Genomic DNA, 13,360 nt, shown 5'->3' with positions numbered 1-13,360 from the left:
CCCCATATAGTATATGTACACAGGAATCATGGATACAAATGGAAGGTAAAATGTGTTATGAGTGACAACTCCATACAGCTTCCAAATCCCCCATCTTCCCAAGAACAGTTAGATATTACTGTCTAAATCAGTGCAGTTGTAAGCAGGAATAAGCACTAGTAAGCAAGTGTAAGCACCGATAAGCAGTAGTAAGCATATTTAAGCACTAGTAAGCGTGTTTAAGTCTGTTTGTGTGGGGGTTAGCAAAGCACACACAGGTTAAGCAATTTTGACGCTAACTCCCTGTAAGCATAAGTAACTGGAGGTTAGCATTGCTTACCCTCGTGCAAACCTGTGCAGATCCGCTTACAACTGCCAAAAGTGCCTTATTTACTCTGAATCCAATGGCCCTTGTTCTGCCCAGCAACAAAATAAACAGCCTTACAGGTCTTGAACCCAAGACTCTATACGCTATAGTCACAGTAGTTAACCACCAAGCCATCACAGCAGTACAGAAGAATGAGGTATCACCAAACAAGTCCTCACTATAGTAAAATCAAACTGAACCTCTGAAAGGAATCAGTATACAGTCATATGTTCTATAATCCACTACATAACATAAATATGTGAGCTGGAGTACAGCAGTAAGCCCAGATGTGAGGTGTAATAGTAATAGAGTGTTGAAGTCCTCAATAAAACACAAGGACCCCATACAGTGTACGTACACATGAATCATGGATACCAGGTATATATATAAGATGTAATGAATAATAAATCAATGTAAGAAAGAAAATATAATGCAAAGTCTGATGTAAGCAAAGCTAAGCATTGCACAGGCCAGCTTAGGAGGTGTAAGCAATGTGTAGGCCAGCTAACTCAATGTGCCCAGTGTACTACCACTTTAAACAATGCCAACCTTAGGTAAGCAGGTTTGCCCATAGCCTAGCCTTTTCAAAACCGTCCAATCATGGTAAAGTGCAGGCAACTGGCCCTACTCAAACCGAACAGGCTGGAATACATCTCATAACTGGTTGTAGCTTCCCCTTGCAGGCACCATGTCAGGAAGGGGAGAGGGAGTGCGCTTTTGGGTGCAGCACTGGTGCATCCAGGAGTCCAGAGTCATGGCAGGACTTCTTGTCAAAGACCATGAGCAGAAACTGCTGCAGCGCCAGTACCAGAGTTCCCAATATAAGGTGGAAGCCTGAGACCGTCTTGCCCGTGACCTCACCAGTGCCACTGGCATACCGCAAACTGGGGTGCAGGTCAGGCATCACTATGCCGACCCGAAGTGGCATAAGGGGGACCTCTTGGAGCAGTGGATCCAAGAGGCTAGAATGGTAGGGGATGTCCCAGCTGTGTGTAAGTATTACTCCACTATGTGTGCTATAATTGCTAGCTCATGTATATCATGGATAGGTATGGCTAAATATTCCTCTTATGTCCACCACAGCTACAAGTAAGCAGGCCATGAACCAGAAGGCCCATGGAAGTCACCTGGAGAGGTTGGGACATGAGGCAGGTCAGTAATACTCTTGCATGTACTGTCATAGGAAATAAATGTAAAAGTATTAGCACATTAGTTGCCTGTATAGAACCTGTATTGTTTAAAGCAAGTACTGCATACACTGGAGAATATGGCAGGAAGAGTCTCATATAGTTTGTATGTAAATAAAAGCATAATAACCTGACAATAAAGGTCTAACTGCTGGACTGCGTGTGTATACTCTGGTATCATATGGTAATGTAGATTTTCAGTCACATAATAGTACTATTGTATTAAGCACTGCAACCCACACTGTGCAACATAAATATAACATGTAGGAATGCCTGTATATGACTGCTGTAATCCCCAGGGGCCATTTAGTACAACTGAGAGACACATAGGCAGAAAAAAGGGAAAAGGCAGACAACAAAACCCAAATAGCACATGCAACTGAGACATGAACTGTTGTAATTTTAGCACACACAGCCATGGTTCGAAACCTGGCAGTGGTAGTAGTCTGCATACAGAATCATACCCCACAACTGTATAGATATGTCCAGAATGTCCAGTAAAGTAGCCCATATCTGTTGCCTGTCAAATTGTCCCCCTGGGAAATCAGTGGGATGATCCCAGATGTATAACCAGCAAACAGGAAATACAACTGATTGACACACATCTATGAGAACAAAGCTGGCACACTAGCAACTCCCCAAAACCTTATGAGAGTAAGAAGCCACGTATGTCCCATTTACACTCCCATGTTGCCAAGCTGTGGCCGGAATGTGTACAGTAACAGAGTGAGATGTATGTGCATAATAGTGATGTGGAATCTGGTACTGTGTGTGGCAACATTCAGGTAGTGCTAACAAACATTTCTCCCACAGGTCTGTCAGATACCAACACTGTGCCCAGAAATACAAGAATGATACCCTGTACTACTACTGTTTACTTTGGTATTGCATGGCATTGTGACTGATGCAGTTGCTCTGGATAATAAGGTATTACTCATCACTGTCACCCACACTGTCCTACAAAATATAACTGTCTAGGAAATCCTGCATAAGAGTGTTGTTAATACAAGTTCAGAATGCAAAACCACAGGAGAATTATAAGACAGAAAACAGATAGGAGATATACAGCAATATCTATATAGCACACACAACTCTGATGCACAGTGTTTAAGTTGTAGCAGACACAGCCATGGTCTGAATCCTGGGAATGGAAGTAGGCTGCATACAGAATTATACCCCACAACTGTACAGATAAGACCACAATGTCCAGTATATGGGCCCATATCTGCTGCCTGTCACCCTGTCCCCCTGGGAGGTATGTGGGATGATCCCAGGTATTTAGGCAGCAAATAGGGAATACAACAGATTGTCACACATCTATGAGAACAAACCTGTCACTCTAGCAACTCCTGAAAATGTTATGAGAGTAATAAGCCAAGGATGTTCTATCTACACCCCCATGTTGTCACGCTGTGACCAGAGTGTGTACAGTAACAGAGTCAGATGTATGTGCATAATACTAATGTGTAATCTGGAACTTTGTGTGGCAACATTCAGGTAGTGCTAACAAGCATTGCTCCCACAGGTACATCGGATATGAACACTGTGCCGAGAAATAAAAAACTTGATACCCTGTAATGGTACTGTTTACTCTGGTATTGTATGGAGTTGTGAGTGTTGCCGTTGCTCTGAATAATAAAGTATCATTGATCACTGTCACCCACACTGTGCTACATAATATAACTGTGTAGGAAAGCATGTATATGTGAGTGGTAAGTCACTAAAGATTAAGGAGGGCAATAGTCTAGGTATGTCCCGTTACACCTGCATGTGGTCAAGACATGGCCAGAGTCTGTGCAGAAAGAGTTGGATAGCTATGTGCACAAGATCAACCCGGAATCTGGGAGTATGTGTAGAAACAGTGAGTTAGTGTTAACAAACATTCTCTCCACAGGTATACCTGGTAAGAGGTGTATACTGCAGGTAAAACTAGTTCATGTAGAGCAATGATGACATATCACTGTCCAAACTAAGGCTATAGGATAGTGTAGTAATACTTGTAAGGTACAGATAACAGCACTGACTAGGAAAGTAATGTGGATTACAGGAATTTACTAGTTGTTAATTGAAATCCCCCCCCCACCATATCTCCAAAAATAAACTACATACCCACCTCAACCAGTATGTAATGACTCCACTCTTCTGATTATGTCCTATTGGTTGATATATATTTAAATCCCCTCTGCAGCCAGAACGTCTGTTGCAGACCCCGCAGAGTGTGGAAGCCACACAACTTCAGTGGCTGCCCCTCCATATGTACTAAATATCCACATACTGCATGAACAACAACTTCTAATTACTCCACCTGACCTCCCTCTACCAGGACTCTAAGCGGAGCCCATATCCAATAATGCAGTCGCAACTTCAGCGGTCTGATACTTGCTGCTGCCCCTCCATTTGTACTAAATATCCACATACTGCTTGAACAACAACTTCTAATTGCTTTACCTGAACTCCATCTACCAGGACTCTAAGCAGAGCCAGTATCCAATAACACAGTGTAGCTGGCTTCCTTAATGCTTGCATTTGTATCTCAATATAAAGTTATTTTTAAACAAAAACGGAGTGCAGGGAGATATTCTGCCTATAAGGGTGGGAACTATCAAAATGCAAGAAACTGTTCGAGTACGTCTCCTTACGATGGATTTCAGAAACATATTTCATTAATGCATAATCCTTTTGCAACCTGACATCAAGATAATTAATTTCGTCATGGCCGATTGTATATGTAAAGTCCAGGAAATGAGTTGAATCCTTAATATAAACCACAAATTCAGTGATCATCTGCTCAGATCTGTCCCAAAAATAAATATGTCATCCAAAAATCTTATATACATTTTACAATAGTCATAAAAAGGAGAATTCCCACAATAGCATAACAATGTTGGCGTAATGACCCCCACAAGGGGAACCCATAGCTACGCCAATATCCTGGATGAAATATTCTTTCACAAAATAATTACAATTGTTTTTCTGTTCAGTAATTGCTCATACGCATTAATATAAGGCTGAGACACACCTTTTTCTAATAAAAATTCACAAAACCACTCAACCCCAACATCATGGGGATAGACGTACACAAATCTTTGACGTCTATAGTAATGAATAAACCTGTGTCTAGAAAATCCATGCTATTAATCCTGTGTAAGAAATCCCATGAATCCTTACATGATTTTACTTCTTTTAGGTGGTGTTTACTATAATATATTATATTATATTAGAGTTTTATACATAAATCTCACACAGATATACATTATTGCACAGTAGAGTGAGATTTCATGTTGTATTTATTTTGTTAGATGCATTTCTGTACATTGCATACTCATGTTTAGTTTTATAGTATTAGTAGGGCTTTTGAAGTTTTAAACCTAACTTTAACCATTGCACATATTTTTAGCTATTGCATATAATCAGTTTCCTTTATTTAGTAGCAGTTTTTCTGCCAGACATGTTATTTGTATACTTCATTCTTTATAAGCTTGTATTGCTTTCATTTAGAAAGCTTGCCTTGAATGTTTTGTGGGCTGGCGTTTGCTAATTTATTCATGTATTCATTGGTGACCCTTTTTGATTGGGTTGCAGTGTGGGCATGCTACATTTTAAAATTGTGTCAGTTTGTTTTATATTTGAACTTGATGAAGTCTCCTATTGTGGAGATGAAAGCGCTTGTTTCTCTTTTTTTTGTTCTATTAAATATATTGATTTAACTAGCAACAGTTATAATTGTTTATTGTTGGTGTTTTATATCTCCCTGCACTCCGTTTTTGTTTATATTTATTTTGTTTGTTTTCTAAATATAAAGTTATTTTTAATGACTGTTAGTGGCTTGCACACTGGCGACTTTGCCCCTCATCTCACTTCTATCCCCGTAGTGTTTCTTTTCTATTCCCTTTCCCCTACCATCTTCCTCACACCTAGCCCTTTCCAAGTTTAGTTCCCTTCTGAGGCCACTAGATGGTGGCATAAAACAAACGTGCTTGAAGTACACGACTTAAAATTAGCATCCTTAACATACACGACTTCAGAACAAATATACTTGGAATAATCCTTGTACTTTCTCTTGCATTCATTCGCATAAACCCCAATCTCTATAAGGTGTACTCCACCTACTGTATTTCTGCCCCCTACATGCATCTTGTCCTATCTAAATTCAAAGGTACTGCTTAAAATAGCGTCAGAAAACCTAGTTGCTGACTACAATACATAGACAAGAAGTGGACTAGGATACTTACCTGCATTATAGCATTCCATTTTATTTATTTTTTTCTTCTTCCTGATAAATTGTTTTTTTTTTCTTCAAACTTCGTGCCACTTTCAGCTGGGTCAACCTGCTCCGTTTGCCCACACTATGCTCGGGCTCACTCTACTCCCCTACCCTACCCCCATTCTCACCCACCCCCAAGTCAAATACATTTATATCTAGCCTTGCACCACCTACCCATCAGCACCCAACCTCACACCACCACCTCATACTCACATGACTAACCATCCCCTATAACACTTCCACACTTCTAATACATACTCCACCCCATCTATCTCCTTACTCCTAACAAATTCCCCCCACTAACCATACCTTCCATTAATACTCAAACCCACTATTATCATATCTTGCTCAAATCTTTACTTGCCACCTATTACTTTACCTCTAACACACCCCCTACATTACCTCCCTCCTTACTTCTACTTACATCACACCTCTAGTACTGTCATCCTCTACCCATACTATCTTATCTATAGATCCTTCTAGATACTCAGCAAAACTCACTTTCACATCACACTCTCTTTCTACCTCTCCTTACTTCTAAGACTATCTGCTCTTCACATGACTAATCTACCTCCCCCAAGCTCCCCTACTATAGCTAATCACACGCACACCCTCCCCAGCTATTCAGCAATCAGTTCATCTCTTTACAGTATAAACATAATCTTACAAAAAAAAATGGTACTCCTCTCCCATCAAACTCCGCCCTCCCACAACCATGTCTATAAACATAAGCATAACCAAACTAATAAGAAACTATCTAGAACATTCCACAAGCCAAACACAAAATCACCAACAAATAGTCCTCCTCCCTTCTGCAATCTAGCACTATCTGGGAATGTACATCCCAACCCCGGCCCTTCACCCCCTCCCACAACTTCCCCAACCCCACAAAATCCCTTCAATTCACCACAATCAACACCCAAAGCATTAAAGATAAGATTACTCAACTGCATGCATGGTTCGCTCAACACAAACCCGACTTTACTGCCATCACAGAAACATGGTTAAAACCATACATCAAGGACTCTGAATTCCTACCCCCCAACCACTCCTGCCTCGGAAGTGACAGACTTCAAAAAAAAGGTGGAGGCATTGCACTACTATTCCCTAGCACCTTCACAGTTATTCCGTACTCAAAACCTATACCCACTTTTTCCAATGCAGAGCTTCTTGTCACCTTACTAAAACTCAATAACTGTAAATCCCTATGTATCATAGTCATATACATACCCTCTGGCAACAATATTCCTATTTTGGAGGAAATTCTTGCCTGGACAACCAATAACATTCACAATGAAACTGTAATCCTGGGTGAACTAAACATCAATTGGCTTGATATCTCTAACAACTCCTCTACAGCTATCAGCCTACACAAATTCACTCAGCTAATCTCAGATGTAACCAGACAAGATAACAAGAACAAACATGGATCCATCTTGGACTAGATCTTAGTTTCAGACCCTGACAAAATCTCCTCATCTGGCACACTGCTAGATTGCATTAGTGACCATTCACCAACATATATAACAAGTGAGCCTACCTCTATACCACACATACACCAATACCATTACACCAGAGACCTATCTCACTTCTCCCCTGATACCCTCAACAATACCCTTCAGAACATTAACTGGAGCCCATTAAAAACTATCCCTCTCAATGATGCAGTAGAATTCTTTAATTCTACATTTCTCAAAATACTAAACAGCCTAGCCCCACTCAGGCATAAGAGAATTAGAGTAAAACATGCTACCTGGCTTACAAAGTCTACAAAGCAAATTATGACCTCTAGAGACAAAGCCTGGTACAAAAATAAAACTGGATCTTACTGCTTACAATATAAGCAACTTTGCAACCAGGCCAAATGCTTAGTTACACAAAATAAAAAAGATTACTTCCAAAACATACAAAATCAGCAAAGACAAAACCCTAAAACCTTCTGGAATGCTATAAACTCCTTACTCCACCCATGAATAAACAACAACACCTGCCCTAACCCTGAAAAAACACCCACTGATATAGCCTCACTCTTTAACATTTACTTATTGATACCATTGCAAAACTAACCACCTCCTTCCCACCAATCAACACCAACTCTCAAACTATACCCTCAGGATCTACCAGCACCTCCCTTCTACCTACTTTCTCTCTATCACCCATTCCAACAGCTAACATCCAAAAACTTCTCCACAAACTGAAACCTTGCACTAATGCCCGAAATAACCTACCTTTAGAATACCTACAACTAGCTACCACTTCTATAGCCTATTCTGTCAGTATCCTCCTTAATAGATCTCTTCAAGAATCCTGTATTTCCGATATTTGGAAAAAAGCATTTGCCCTTCCACTCCACAAAGGCGGCTCAAATTCAGATATCTCAAACTTCCGTCCTATTGCCATACTTTCCCCCCATCTCCATAATTCTGGAGAAATGCATACACACTCAGCTCATTAACCACTTAATAAAGTACAAAATGCTCTCTCCAATTCAGCATGGCTTTAGACCAGGACATAGCACCAACACAGCCCTAATTTCATTCTTGGACACAGTAAATAGAGCCCGTGATGCTGGTTCCTTAACCTCTGCTCTCTTTCTAAATTTATCTAAAGCATTTGACACTATCTCCCACTCCTTCCTACTAACTAAACTCTCCAACCTTAACCTAAGTTCCCCTACCCTAAAATGGTTTACTAGCTATCTCAGCAATAGACACCAAGCCTCTATATGGCAGCAGTCACCCTCTCCTTTCATGAGCACTAACATAGGAGTCCCTGGAGGTTCAATTCGTGGTCCCCTCTTATTCAGCATATTCGTCAATGACTTTCACAATTCCCTAACCAACAGTACTGTTATCCAGTATGTTGATGATTCGACCATCCTCTGCTCCTCTAAATCTTCCACTGTTCTGCAGCATCTTACCAAAGAAGCCTTTTCTTCCACTGAAACATGGATGTCCCATAAACACCTAGCCCTCAACCCCAATAAAACCAAACTACTAGTATTCTCCCCCACTAAATCCAGGAATATTGACAAACTTCTTTTCTCTATCCATTCCCAAAAACAAGCACCAAACTATTAGGTGTCATCATAGATGATAAATTAACATTTGACCTTCATATTTATAGCAATATTAAAAGAACCCACCAGAAACTCGGTGCCCTCTACAGACATAACTACTTTCTCAGCCACTCAACTAGAATAGCCCTTGCTTCATCCTTCCTGCTTCCAACTCTTCTACATGGTGCTCCCATCCTTACAAATTTACAATCACACTTAAAAACCAAACTAGACTCCTGGTATAACAAAGTTACCAAATTTGCCACTAAGGCAAAAAACTTCACACACCACTATTCCTCTTTACATCAGCTCAGCTGGCTAGAATCCCCTCACCAACTTTATTATCTACAACTAATGGCAGCCCACAAAATAATCCACCAACCTGAATCCTGCCCTTCTTTATCCTCCATAGTAAACCTGTACCATCCTAATCGCCAACGTAGGTCAGAAAGCAAACTGTTACTATCAGTTAACAAACCCAAATTATCAGTGGGCCAGATGTTCTACTCCCATACTGTCTCCAAGCTATGGAATAATCTTCCCACTACTATCAGAACAATCAGTACTCCTGCCACTTTCAAAAAGACACTCAAACTACATCTCTCCTCTCACTGGCTATGCTCCTGCATCCCACTTACCCCAACAACTAACTCCCCCTCTGGAAGTTTAGTTTATCCTTTACATTCTAACTTCCTACCATATCCCCTTCTCCTGTAGTCTGTCTAACCATGATTCAGATACATATGCCTTCTGTAGATTCATATGCCAACTCTACCAATATACTACTCTAGAATGTTAACATGTTGACTTGTTTTTTTTTTCTGTTTATTCCTATTATTTTGCTAAAATGTAAATTATTATAAACCTACATTGTTCTATGTACTTATGCCAAGATTATGTAATTATGTCAATTTCTTATGTTTACTTCTTATGTAATCATTTGGAGCTTTTCTCTCCGGGCCTCCACTGAAAATGGGCTCTTGTGGACTTTCCCGGTTAACAAATGCAATGAATAAATAAATAAATAAATAAAATTGTTTCCATGCATGTGCTATATTGAATTATTCCAACATTGGCGGCATGGTGTCATCAATGTACCTGCATGCTGTTATTATTACCACTGTAGTCCCATATATGCATGTGTTCCATTTGCTATGCAACTGTTCCGTATCTGGTGTCTGAGTTAATGGGAATATCTATGCATGCTGTTATACCTAACCCTGGAATGTGTTGTCTATTACTAACCCACATATGATGATAAAATCTAAACACTATAGCACATTTGGGAAGGCCTGTCCCAGCGGACCCACCTCAGCTGTCCATGGCACTGGTGCCAGCATGTCTGGGGCCCAACCCGGTACCATATCGTCCGTTGGTCCTGCACCACCTTCGGGTGGAACAACCTCAGGGGATGGGGCTCGTCCCCCCCTGGGAGGGGGCACATACAGGAAACTGTCACCCATCGCCAGGTCGGGGTCATGGTGTGTATCGAGCTCCACAGGGAGGTTTGAGATCTGCTTCACCAGCTCGAGGCCTGTATGTTGCAACTAGAGGGTCAGTCTGGCTCAGTTTTTCAGCCCCCATCACAGCCAACTTTGGGGCTGTGAAGGTGGAGTGGTGACTGCCCATGGGTGGGGATCTCAGTCCCACCTGTTTCTACTAGGGGCTCATGGGCTTCCATTTCCCAACACCCCTCCCCATCAAGATGCATACCCCCCAAATGTGTCATATACTGCCCCTGTATGCATCTTGTTTGTCTTGTCTGTTAACCTACCCAACCTACCTCTCCAAATATACCTACTATCCGTCCCCAACATCCCACTCTCACCTGAAAAAAAAAACGGCAATCTGTTCCCAAAAAAAATCTTGTCCCATACATAGCTGTCCATTTCGCATATGTGTCCACTGGACACATGTAATCTGGTCTAACTGACATCACAACATATTATTGTTGTCCTCGCCCATCTCTCAGGGGTTTGAGTGTCCAAATATACCTCCAAATACAGTGTATATGCACAGATATTGCTGTAGAAGAAGTGGGCAGCTATGGACCTTTCCTACACCCTTCCTGCACATCCCTAGCTATTTTCCCTAGTGTCTTTTCCTCTTTGTGCCCCTTTCTCACCACTTTCCTATCAACCCTTTTTTTCTTTTCTAGAAATTAGTGCGGGGGTAAGCAGGAGTAAGCACTTTTAAGCAGCAGTAAGTGGGTTTAAGCTTGTTTGCATGGGGGTAAGCAATGCCTACACAGTTTAAGCAGTTGATATACTAAATCAGTATAAGAAACTGTAACCAGAAGTTAGCAGTGCTTACCTCCGTGCAAACCTGCGCAAACCCACTTACAACTGCTTAAAAGTGCCTTAATCACTCTGTATCCAACGACCCTTGTTTTTCCCAGCAACAAAATAAACAACCTATGCAAGGCTCAAACCGAGGTCTCTGCATACCATAGCCAAAGTGATTTACAACTAGGCCATGTCAGATATACATAATCCTGATGTTTTCATAAACATATCATCCAGCCCAGTCATTCAACAGTACAAGGAATATATTCCAACATGCAGATGTATGTGTGTGTGTGTGTGTGTGTGTGTGTGTGTGTGTGTGTGTGTGTATATTAATATCTAAACAGATATAACATATATATATATATATATATATATATATATATATATATGTAAATATAAACATATATACATACATATGCATACATCTATACATATATATATATATATATATATATATATCTATATATATACATATATATATATATATATATATATATATATATATATATATATATATATATATATATATATATACAGCAAGTTATATTAATGTAAGATGATATATACATATATATATATATATATATATATATATATATATATATATATATATATATATATATATAGGCATATACGGACATACATCTGTAGATAACAATGGGAACATAACAAAAACATATATGTCCACATGCACAGGTAATGGGGTTGAGACATCTAGTACAAATAGGTATCCCCCCATAGCCAAACACGTCTGCCCTGCAATACACTACCAACTGTTGCAGATCCCATAACCAAGACCTGATACGACATGGGCACAAGATATTAACAGTACTCCATCCCACCTGCATGATGTCAGGCTGGTATCAGTAGCATATCATGCAATACAGTCTGGCTCCCATAGGGAGTGTACAATGTGGAACCAATCAACATCCCTGGCATACATATACACAAACATATATATGCAGATACAGATATATATATATATATATATATATATATATATATATATATATATATATATATATATATATATATATATATATACATCCTTACATCAAAGGATGGATCGCAAAATGGCTCTCAGACAGATCCCATAAAGTAAGAGTAGTGGGATCTATGTCCGAATCCAGACCAGTAACGAGTGGTGTGCCTCAGGGCTCTGCCCTGGGGCACTTCCTGTTTGGCATATACTTCTCAGAAGTGCAGGCAAGCATGGAAGGGCTGTGGCTGACTATGTTTGCAGACGACTGCAAACTGGGTGCTATAACAGAGTCTCCGGTCAACATGGAGATCCTCCAGAAGGGCCTAAATGAGACTGATGCATGGTGTCAAAGCCATGGTCTCAAGCTAAATGCAAAAAAATGCGTAGTAATCCCCTTTGGAAAAAACAGAGTACCCACAAACTACAACATAGGAGGTAATCCCCTGAAATCTGAAGAAGAAATAAGGGATCTAGGGACCCAAGTAGATAGTCAGCTTTCCTTTGATAACCATGTTGCCAAAGTGGTTAGAAAATCCTTCTATGTGACCCATCTGATCACGAAAGGGTTTGCATCAAGATCTAAGGATGTAATGGTGCCCCTCTACTCTTCCCTCATCAGACCCATTATTGAGTACAATGCACCAATTGCAATGCACCTGGCTAGACATCTCCAGCACCTGGAAAGACCACAGAAGTACCTAACCAAGAGGATTACTGGCCTCAAACAGTTACCCTATGCAGCACGATTGAAAAAGCTAAGACTGTTCTCTGTTGCATACCGCTTTCTCAGAGGCGATCTCTGTCTAACGTACAGAGTCATGTCTAACCCAGAATTGTTGAACATGCTCCATCTTAGCAAAACCAAATCTACTCGAGCTACAGAGGCACAGTAAACTAAACCATAAATGGGTGTAGTTTTCTCATCCTAAGGGGTGGTGAAAGCCACACACACTCTGGCTAGGCTTATAAATGCCCTAGGGCAGATAGCCTAGTACGAACCTATGAATCTATGAACCTATGAACATGCTCTAGGGATATAAACCTCAACACAACAATGAATAGAACATGCTGGAGGGATAGATTCCCTTCGCAGAGACTTCCCTTACTATGGAACAGGGTCCCGATCTACATAAGACAGAGCCCCTCACTATCACTCTTTAAGAGGAACCTTGATGAGTGGATGGGTAACAGAAAGTTCACACCGGGGATCACACCAACAGCACTACTAGATAGGG

At 40.6% G+C, this 13,360-nt stretch overlaps 1 protein-coding gene across 1 annotated transcript in view; it reads right to left on the bottom strand.

The window, feature by feature from the left end:
• The window catches only part of LOC122803914 (vomeronasal type-2 receptor 26-like), a 228,963-nt gene that overhangs the window by 119,062 nt on the left and 96,541 nt on the right, over positions 1-13,360 (bottom strand). The gene's annotated exons all lie outside the window — the stretch shown is intronic.

The sequence above is a fragment of the Protopterus annectens genome, chromosome 6.part0, assembly GCF_019279795.1.
Source record: "Protopterus annectens isolate FY-2018-M chromosome 6.part0, PAN1.0, whole genome shotgun sequence".
Taxonomy (NCBI): domain Eukaryota; kingdom Metazoa; phylum Chordata; order Ceratodontiformes; family Protopteridae; genus Protopterus; species Protopterus annectens.
This window is presented reverse-complemented; position numbering and strand designations above follow the sequence as displayed.